Source organism: Hyla sarda, chromosome 1 (genome assembly GCF_029499605.1).
Source record: "Hyla sarda isolate aHylSar1 chromosome 1, aHylSar1.hap1, whole genome shotgun sequence".
NCBI classification, from domain to species: domain Eukaryota; kingdom Metazoa; phylum Chordata; class Amphibia; order Anura; family Hylidae; genus Hyla; species Hyla sarda.
The window spans coordinates 305,390,615-305,401,263 of NC_079189.1; positions in this window are offsets into that span (position 1 = coordinate 305,390,615).

Sequence of the window (10,649 nt, forward strand, 5' to 3'; positions counted from 1 at the left end):
CTTCCTGTGGAGCATACAACAGCTGATAAGTACAGGAAGGATTAATATTTTTTTTAATAGAAGTAATTTACAAATCTGTTTAACTTTCTGGCACCAGTTGATTTAAAAAAAAAAGTTTTCCAAGGGAGTAGAAGGCAACAACGGCTCCCATTTACTATTTTGGGTCGCAGGGCGCTGTCCTTTTTTATTTTTTACAGAAATAACAAGAAAAATACAGCATCAAGCAGTAATTTTTCTCCCGCTATTTCCATGGGTTTTCCCGATGGCCGTCACACAGCTGTGTGCGAACGGCAGTGTGAAGGAAGCCTGACAGAGGCTTCATTCGGAGTTGGGAAAAGGTGCCAGCAGGTCTGCTGCATAACAACACCAATGGACCCCAACAGACCCTATCGACTGTAATGGGCAACATCATTTTACTAATTATTAAAAAGGAATTCTGCGCCGGAGGCAATGAACAGAGTTTTCAACACAGATAATAATAGACAGGTGCAGATTTAGCAAAAAAGTTGACCATTGCCAATCGCATCGCTTATTTCTTTCTTTTTGAGAGGCCCTTTTAAAAATGAAAGAAGCAATCTGATTGGTTGCTATGGGCAACTTTTACTCTGCACAGGTTTTGATAAATCTCCCCCATAATATGTAAACCTAGCAATACACATTAGACATGCCAGTTGTACCATTGACCATCTAATGTATATTGGGGCTTTCACATTCACTTCCAGGCAGTGGACGAGAGAGGTGGTGTCTGGTAACTATAAAAGCAAGTACACTAAGCGATTGTTTAAAGGGGTTCTCCGGTGTTTAGACATCTTATCCCCTATCCAAAGGATAGGGGATAAGATGCCTGATCGCGGGAGTCCCGCCGCTGGGGACCCCCGGGATCTTGCACGCGGCACCCCGTTTGTAATCAGTCCCCGGAGCGTGTTCGCTCCGGGTCTGATTACCGACGACCACAAGGCCGGCGGCGTGTGACGTCATGCCTCCGCAGGCTTGCATTGAGGGGTGGAGCGTGACGTCACACGGGGGCGGAGGCGTGACGTCACACGCCGCCGGCCTTGTGGTCGTCGGTAATCAGTCCCGGAGCGAACACGCTCCGGGGACTGATTACAAACAGGGTGCCGCATGCAAGATCCCGGGGGTCCCCAGCGGCGGGACTCCCGCGATCAGGCATCTTATCCCCTATCCTTTGGATAGGGGATAAGATGTCTAAGCACCGGAGAACCCCTTTAAGCTTGTGATTGTGTGTCTGTATCCAAGAGTGTGAAGTATACAAGTGAGTGTAAGTACAAAAGTGAGAGGGACTTAAAATTAAGGGAATACTGTAAGAAGTATTGTGAGCATTGAGTGCATTTCTGTGTTTTTTCTCTCCTCTTTGTCTGGGAGGAATACAGGTGGAGAGTGGGTGGAGTAGTTAAATAATTAGCAGCTGATGAATTGCAGCTCTTTGCAGCCATCTAGCCCTTTGCATTCACTTCCAGGCAGTGGAAGACAGAGGTGATATCTGGTAACTATAAAAGCAAGTACACTAAGCGATTGTTTGAGCTACTGATTGTGTGTCTGTATACAAGTGAGTGTAAGTATAAAAGTGAGAGGGACTTAAAATTAAGGGAATACTGTAAGAAGTATTGTGAGCATTGAGTACATTTCTGTGTTTTTTCCCCCTCTGTCTGGGAGGAATACAGGTGGAGAGTGGGTGGAGAAGTTAATTAGCAGCTGATAAATTGCAGCTGTTTGCAGCCATCTAGCCCTTTTGCATTCACTTCCAGGCAGTGGAAGACAGAGGTGATGTCTGGTAACTATAAAAGCAAGTACACTAAGAAATTGTTTGAAGTATACAAGATAGTGTATAAGTATAAAAGTGAGAGGGACTTAAAATTAAGGGACTTTAAATTCAGGGAGTTTAATTGAAATATTTGTGTTTTTTTTTTTTTTTTTACTGTTAATTCTTGCAATCCCCACATCGAGTATGGCCTCCATGTTGGAAAAGGCAGTCCAGTGTGCATCTTGCACAATGTATGCAATCCTTGAACAACAGTTTGAGGGTGCATATTGTTGTGAGATGTGTGCGAGTTGTTCATTTGGAAGCCCAGATCCTGGATCTAGAGGAGCAACTGGCAACATTGAGACGCATTGACAACTTGGAGAGGAGTCTCCTGCTCACTGAGCAAGTACTCTCTAAGGTAGAGGTGGGGGAAAAAAGGGGGATGGAGGTGCTGGACAGTCAGGCAGCTAGCTGGGTTACAGTTAGAAAACTGGTTAGAGGGAAAAGTGTCAGGGAGGCTAGTCCTGAACTGGCACACCCCAACAAGTTTGCCCGGTTGGCAGATGAGGGGGATGCCATTTCAGAGGTAGTAGTACTGCAGCAGGACTCTGCCTTTGACCACCAGGGGGGTGTCTGCTCCAGTAAGGAGGGAGGGAGGAGTGCAGGGCAGGTCAGACAGATACTGGTAGTGGGGGACTCAATTATTAGGGGGACAGACATGGCGATCTGTCACAAAGATTGGGATCGCTGAACATTGTGTTGTCTTCCTGGCGCTTTAGTTTGGCACATCGCAGATCGGGTTGGCAGGTTACTGGGTGGGGCTGGAGAGGACCCAGCAATCATGGTACATATTGGCACCAATGACAAAGTAAGAGGTAGGTGGAGTGTCCTTTAAAAATTATTTCAGGGACTTAGGCCGCAAGCTTAAGGCAAGGACCTCCAAGGTAATATTTTATGAAATATTCCCTGTACCACGAGCCACACCAGAGAGGCAGCAGGAGATTAGGGAGGTAAACAAGTGGCTCAGAAGCTGGTGTAGGAAGGAGGGGTTTGGGTTCATGGAGAACTGGGCCGACTTTGCTGTCTGATACCGGCTCTACCGTAGGGACTGGCTGAACCTCAATGGGGAGGGTGCAGCTATGCTTGGGGAGAAAATGGCTAGAAGGGTGGAGGAGTGTTTAAACTAGGGACTTGGGGGGAGGGAACCTACAATGTAGAGGGGGAAGATAGTGTAGATAGAGAGGGGGGACTTATTAATATACCTGGCGGTGGAGTGAAGAGAGGGGTTAGAATAGTTAATAGGGATAGGCTTCATAGGAATAAAAAACATACACCTTTTAATTGTATGTTGACTAATGCCAGAAGTCTGACAAAAAAATTGACGTTGATAATATCTGAGAAAAATGTAAACATAATGGGAATAACAGAGACATGGTTTTGTTAGGGATGGATTAATGTGTGGCCTTAATCTGTGAGTGACTACCGCTGTTCTAATTTCCGAGGTAAGAAAATTCAGGCCACGTTGGTATGGGTTCTCTCCTCGGTACCCCAGGGAGTTTTTTTATTACAGGAAGTAAATTTGGTTTTTACAAATGGAGAAAAAGGGGAGGGTGAAAGGTAAAATTATGCATTGTTCTGTATGCTGATTGGTCATTTGAGAGTGGCTTGGCATAAATCATTATCTTGCAAGTCCTCTTAGCTTAAGATTTCCGCATCTTTCCACACAGTCCAATGTTTAAACGTCTTGTATCCATAGTCTCCATCTCAAGGCTCTAGTCTTAGTTACAGGTAAAGCGATAAGATGAAATGTTTTGCATTTAGCATTCTGATGTATCTGGGTTAAAGGGTAAGGGAACAGATATTTTTCCAGCAGCAATGGCATTTTAATATTTATTTATTGATCAATCATTAGAAACATAAGGGTCATCCCCATCAGTTTGACATTAACTTTGCCTGGGCGGTCAACATACAGTGTTTTAGTCTATTCAGGAAGGATCGGACAAAATAGAAAGGGGGAGGAGTTTGTTTTTATGAAAAGTCCAATCAAAGGATAGGGAATAAGTTTCAGATCGCAGGGGGTCCGACCGCTGGGGCCCCCGCGATCTCTCTGTACGGGGCCCCGGCTCGCTGGCCAGATAGCGCGTGTTGACCACCGCACGAAACGGCGGCTGACACGCCCCCTCAATACAACTCTATGGCAGAGCTGGAGATTGCCGAAGGCAATGCCGCTCCGTGCAGTGGTCAACACGCCCTCTTCCCGCAGGCTGTTGGGGCCCCGTACAGGAGATCGCGGGAGCCCCATCGGTCGGACCCCCCCGCGATCTGAAACTTATCCCCTATCCTTAGGATAAGGGATAAGTTTTCCACCACTGAACTATTCCTTTAAGTTCTCACTGAAAAATGTATATACCTTATGGGAATAAAAGGGTCAGAAATAAAAGAAAACCAATATGGATGAATAAAAATGTTAAGGGGGCAATAAATGACAAAAATAAATCATTTTAATTACTAAAACAGGATGACAGTGATGAAGCATTAAAAAGCTATAGAGAAAAATGTAAAATATGTAAAAAAAAACAGATAAAAGCTGCAAAAATAGAGACAGAAAGACTCATTGCCAAAGAGAGTAAAACTAACCCCAAAATGTTCTTTAACTATATAAATAGCAAAAAGGTTAAAAATGAAAGTGTAGGCCCTTTAAAAAAATGATGAGGAAGAAATTATAAACGGGGATCAGGAAAATGCAAATATATTAAACAAATTCTTCTCCACTTTAGTCACAGAGGAAAATGAAATGCCAGGTGAAATACAGTGAGATAAGGCAAACTCCCCTTTACAGGTCACCTGTCTAACCCAGGAAGAAGTACAGTGCCGCCTACAAAAAATCAAAAGACAAATCGCCAGGTCCAGACGGCATTCACCCCCCGTGTTCTAAAGGAATTAAGTAATGTAACAGACAGACCCCTATTTTTAATATTCAGGGACTCTATAGTAACATTGACTGTTCCCCAGGACTACTGGCATTGACTGTTCCCCAGGACTACCCGGGAATTATAGGCCTGTTCGTTTAAAAGGGTACTCCGGTGTAAAACTTTTTTTTTTTTCATAAATCAACTGGTGCCAGAAAGTTAAAGCGTACCCGTCAGATCCAACAAAAAATGTTTTTATTTTTTAAATGTATCACTCAGTACCTAATCCTGACCATGTACATCTAATTTTTGTGTCTAGCACCTTTATTTATTTTTTTATTACACTTTGAGTTTAGCTCACTAGTCTGAATTCCTCTCAAAGGGAGGGGGCGTGGCCTCACTGTGCAGGTCTCCGCCCCATCCCTTAGTATGCTGTCTGCTCACATCTCCCCTAGCATTAGCAAAACTACAACTCCGAGCTTGTCCTCACTGACAATAGCAGGACACAAGCTGACAGTGGGAAGATTTTTCCTCCAGCTGTGAGCCCTGCACTCACAGCTGTCAATCAAGGAAGTGTGTCCATGACGTAGGTGATGATGCATGGACACAACAGGACTAGTATGTGCCCAAGCAGGCAGGGAGGGCAGTTGTTTGACTGGCTTTTTCAGTATGAAACATATCAAAAGTTTTTGTATCTGACAGGGCCATTTAATCCTTCCAGTACTTATTAGCTGCTGAATACTACAGAGGAAATTATTTTCTTTTTGGAACACCGTGTTCTCTGCTGAATCACGAGCACAGTGCTCTCTGCTGACATCTCTGTCCATTTTAGGAACTGTCCAGAGCAGCATATGATTGCTATGGGGATTTGCTCCTAATCTGGACAGTTCTTAAAATGGACAGAGGTATCAGCAGAGAGCTCTGTTCCAAAAAGAAAAGAATTTCCTCTGTAGTATTCAGCAACTAATAAGTACTGGAAGGATTAAGATTTTTTTAATAGAAGTAATTTACACATCTGTATAACTTTCTGGCACCAGTTGATTTAAAAAAAATAAAGGTTTTCCACCGGAGTACCCTTTTAACCTCTTAAGGACGCAGCTCATTTTCACCTTAAGGACGCAGCCCTTTTTTGCAAATCTGACCACTGTCACTTTAACCCCTTAAGGACTCAGGGTTTTTCCGTTTTTGCACTTTCGTTTTTTCCTCCTTACCTTTTAAAAATCATAACCCTTTCAATTTTCCACCTAAAAATCCATATTATGGCTTATTTTTTGCGTAGCCAATTCTACTTTGCAGTGACATTAGTCATTTTACCCAAAAATGCACGGCGAAACGGAAAAAAAAATGCAATTTTGTAACTTTTGGGGGCTTCCGTTTCTACGCAGTGCATATTTCGGTAAAAATTACACCTTATGATTATTCTGACCAAAATACGCTTTTTTGGACTTTGGAATTTTTTTGCGCCTATGCCATTGACCGTGCGGTTTAATTAATGATATATTTTTATAGTTCGGACATTTACGCACACGGCGATACCACATATGTTTATTTTTTTTTTTTTTTACACTGTTTTATTTTTTTTATGGGAAAAGGGGGGTAATTCAAACTTTTATTAGGGACGGGGTTAAATGACCTTTATTAACACTTTTTTTTAACATTTTTTTTGCAGTGTTATAGGTCCCATAGGGACCTATAACACTGCACACACTGATCTCCTATACTGATCACTGGCGTGTATTAACACGCCTGTGATCAGTGTTATCGGCGCTTGACTGCTCCTGCCTGGATCTCAGGCATGGAGCAGTCATTCGTCGATCGGACACCGAGGAGGCAGGTAAGGGCCCTCCCGGTGTCCGGTCAGCTGTTTGGGACGCCGCGATTTCACCGCGGCGGTCCCGAACAGCCCGACTGAGCAACCGGGTCACTTTCAGTTTCACTTTAGAAGCGGCGGTCAGCTTTGACCGCCGCTTCTAAAGGGTTAATACCGCACATCGCAGCGATCGGCAATGTGTGGTATTAGCCGCGGGTCCCGGCCGTTGATGAGCGCCGGGACCGACGCGATATGATGCAGGATCGCGGCGCGATCCCGCTTCATATCGCGGGAGCCGGCGCAGGACGTAAATATACGTCCTGCGTCGTTAAGGGGTTAAGCATTAATAACTCTGGGATGCTTTTAGTTTTCATTCTGATTCCGAGAATGTATTATCATGACATATATTCTACTTCATATTAGTGGTAAATTTTCGTCGATGCATCATTTCTTGGTGAAAAATTCAAAAATTTGATTAAAAATTTGAAAATTTAGAATTTTTTTAAACTTTGAAACTCTCTGCTTATAAGGAAAATGGACTCCCCAAATAAATTATATATTGATTTACATACACAATATGTCTACTTTATATTTTCATCATAAAGTTGACATATTTTTACTTTTGGAAGACATCAGAGGGCTTCAAAGTTCAGCAGCAATTTTCCAATTTTTCACAAAATTTTCAAAATCGGAATTTTTCAGGGACCAGTTTAGGTTTGAAGTGGATTTGAAGGGCCTTCATATTAGAAATACCCCATAAATGACCCATTATAAAAACTGCACCCCTCAAAGTGTGTTAACCCTTTAGGTGTTTCACAGGAATAGCAGCAAAGTGAAGGAGAAAATTAAAAATCTTCATTTTTTACACGCGCATGTTCTTGTAGACCCAATTTTTAAATTTTTACAAGGGGTAAAAGGAGAGAAATCTTCCTAAAATTTGTAATCCAATTTCTCTTGAGTAAGGAAATACCTCATATGTATATGTCAAGTGCTCTGTGGGTGCACTAGGGGGCCCAGAAGGGAAAGAGCGACAATGGCACATGGCATATTATTTTGGAAACTACACCCCTCAAGGAACGTAACAAGGGGAACAGTGAGCCTTAACACTCCACAGATGTTTGATGACTTTTCGTTAAATTTGGATGTGTAAATGAAAAGAAAAAAAAAATCACTAAAATGATGGTTTTTCCCCAAATTTGACATTTTTACAAGGGGTAATAGAAGGAATGGGGTTACAAATTTTGGGGGGCATTTTCTCCTGAGTATGGACCCCATGTGTGGACGTCAAGTGATCTGCTGGCGCACTACAATGCTCAGAAGAGAAGGAGCAACATTGGGCTTTTCGAGAGAGAATTTGGTTGGAATAGAAGTCGTGGGCCATGTGCGTTTTCAAAGCCCCCGTGGTGCCAGAACAGTGCCCCCCCCCCACATGTGACCTCATTTTGGAAACTACACCCCTGACAGAATTTAATAAGGGGTGCAGTGAGTATTTATACCCCACTGGCGTTTGACAGATTTTTGGAACAATGGGCTGAGCAAATGAAAAATTTAATTTTACATTGTAATGGACCACTGTTCCAAAAATCTGTCAGACACCTGTGGGCCGTAAATGCTCACTACACCCCTTGTTACATTACATGAGGGGTGTAGTTTCCAAAATGGGGGTCACATGTGGGGGGGCAGGTCCATTGTTCTGGCACTATGGGGGCTTTGTAAACACATGTGGCCTTCATTTCTGAACAAATTTTCTCTCAAAAAGCCCAATGGCGCTCCTTCTCTTCTGAGCATTGTAGTTCACCATCAGAGCACTTTACATCCACATATGGGGTATGTTCTTACTCAGAAGAAATGGGGTTACACATTTTGGGGGGCTTTTTTTTTCCTATTTTGCAATGTGAAAATGAAAAATTTAGGGTAACACCAGCATTTTAGTTAAATAATTTTTTTTTCATTTTCCCATCCAACTTTAACGAAAATTTGTCAAACACCTGTGGGGTGTTAAGGCTCACTATACCCCTTGTTACGTTCCGTGAGGTGTGTAGTTTCCAAAATGGGGTCACGCATGGGTATTTATTTTTTTGCGTTTATTTTAGAGCCGCTGTAAAATCAGCCACCCCTGTGCATTTAGACCTCAAATGTACATAGTGCGCTCTCACTCCTGAGCCTTGTTGTGCGCTCGCAGAGCATTTTACGTCCACATAAGGGGTATTTCCATACTCAGGGGTCTTTTTTTCCTTTTACTTCGTGAAAATAAAAAGTATGGGGCAACACCAGCATGTTGGTGTAAAAAAAAAAAAAAAAATTACACTAACAGGCTGGTGTAGCCCCCAACTTCTCCTTTTCATAAGGGGTAAAAGGAGAAAAAGCCCCCCAAAATTTGTAACGCAATTGCTCCCGAGTACGGAAATACCCCATATGTGGCCCTAAACTGTTTCCTTGAAATACGACAGGGCTCCAAAGTTAGAGAGCGCCATGCGCATTTAAGGACTGTACAGTAACCCCCCGACCTTCGATGGCCCCGACATATGATGAAATCGACATACGATGGCCTCTCAGAGGCCATCGCATGTCGATGTCAGCATCGACATACAATGCTTTTATATGTCGGGGCCATCGCATTAACTGCTATCCGACAGCGCAAAATGCTTAAGCTGCTGTCGGATAGCAGTTTAGGCATCTCGGACAGGTTCGCTCACCTATTCCCGCTGCTCCAGGTCAACTTCGGGATCCTCCGGCGTCTTCCGCATCTTCTCCAGGGTCCGGGCCTCGCTTTCCGGCATCGTTATTACGTCACTACGCACGCCGTGTCGGCGCAGCAGCGTAATAACATCACCAGAAAGCGAGGCCCGGACCCTGCAGAAGATGGGGAAGAAGCCGGAGGATCCCGAAAAAGACAACGGAGCAGCAGGACAGCATCGGGAGCGGTGAGGATGCGGTCCGGAGCGGCGGGGACAGGCAAGTATAACTTGCTATACTTTACATTGCACGGATCCCTCAACATATGATGGGTTCGACAAACGATGGGTCGTTTGGAAAGAATTACCATCGTATGTTGAGGGACCACTGTATTAGGGATTGCATAGGGGTGGACATAGGGGTATTCTACACCAGTGATTCCCAATGCTAAACTCCCAGCATTCCTGGACAGTCAGTGGCTGTCCGGAAATACTGGGAGTTGTTGCTTTGCAACAGCTGGAGGCTCCGTTTTGGAAACACTGCCGAACGATACATTTTCATTTTTATTGGGGAGGACAGTGTAAGGGGTGTATATGTACTATTTTACCCTTTATTATGTGTTAGTGTAGTGCTTTTAGGGTACATTCACACAGGAGAGTTTACGGTGAGTTTCCCGCTAGGAGTTTGCGCTGCGGCAGAAAACTTGCCGCAGCTCAAACTTGAAGCAGGGGTGGGGCAAACCTCCAGCTGTTTCAAAACTACAACTCCCAGCATGTACTGACAGACCGTGCATGCTGGGAGTTGTACTTATGCAACAGCTGGTGGCACACTGGTTGGAAAACCTTCAGTTAGGTTCTATTACCTAACTGAACCTAATGTTCCAACTAACCTAATGTTCCAACCAGTGTGCATCCAGCTGTTGCAAAACTACAACTCGCAGCATGTACTGATCGCCAAAGGGCATGCTGGGAGATGTAGTTATACAAAAGCTGGAGGTACGCAACTACAACTCCCAGCATGGCAAGTTTGCTGTTCGTGCATGCTGGAAGTTGTAGTTTTGCAAGATTTAGAGGACCACGGTTTAGAAACCACCGCACAGTGATCTCCAAACTGTGGCCCTCCAGATGTTGCAAAACTACAAATCCCAGCATGCCCACACAGCAGTTTGCTGTGTGGGCATGCTGGTATTGTAGTTTTGCAACATCTGGAGGGCTACAGTTGAGAGACCACTGTATAGTGGTCTCCAAACTGTAGCCCTCCAGATGTTGCTAGGCAACATACCGGCTTCTGTAGGATCACTGCACGCCGCACCAGGGGGAGAGAGGATCACCGGTAAGGGACCTCAACCGGCACTGGTCACAGGACCGTTCTGCCCGGATTACCATTGGTGGGCAGAACGGGGGAACTGAACTTTAACCCCCCCTGCCCCCAATCTGCTATTGGTAGGTCGCTTCTGACCCACCAATAGAAGGGATAGGAGGGGTGGCACCCC